This window comes from Rhagoletis pomonella, unplaced genomic scaffold, assembly GCF_013731165.1.
Source record: "Rhagoletis pomonella isolate Grant_MI unplaced genomic scaffold, Rhpom_1.0 Rhpom_scaffold_00012, whole genome shotgun sequence".
Lineage (NCBI taxonomy): Eukaryota > Metazoa > Arthropoda > Insecta > Diptera > Tephritidae > Rhagoletis > Rhagoletis pomonella.
In genome coordinates, this window is record NW_023458566.1 from 15,008,660 (window position 1) to 15,009,272 (window position 613).

The window sequence follows — 613 nt, forward strand, 5'->3', positions numbered from 1 at the left end:
GAAAACGTGCCAAAAATTGACGATTTTTGTAGAGGAAGGGTTTTAGTTTTGAACGCAGAGATTTTACTATAATCTCGATTGGTTAAAGACTAAAGTATACTTGCAAGTTACAAGTGGATAACGAAAAAGATATGATTTGAAATAAATATTGACCGATTTTGTAGAAGACTTAGCATATGAATTTTTCTTGTATTTGTGACACTTTTTTGATCTTTTTAATTTTACTAGCGATCTCGCTAGCTTGTAAAGTGTACTAAGCAATCCGCATAGTCCAAAGCTTTGACGTCATCTGTATATATATAGTCTATATATAGTATAATACGCGAAGGCATTTTTAATGCAGCATAAAAGATCTGCACCTTTCGCTCGATTTTCAAAAATGGGGTGTCAAATTAAAGCGCTTGGCCTGTAGACTGGTTTTATTTTTTCGAACAGAGTTGCCACCTCTAGAACAATTAAATTCAAATTATTTAATAAGCTACGCCATAATAATCGCACCGTTCATTCGATTTTCCTTAATAAGATGTCAAATTAAAAGGCTTGCACTTGGTTTTACGTTTTTGACAAAAGTTGCCACCTTTAAAAAAATTATATCCAAATTATCTAAAAAAAA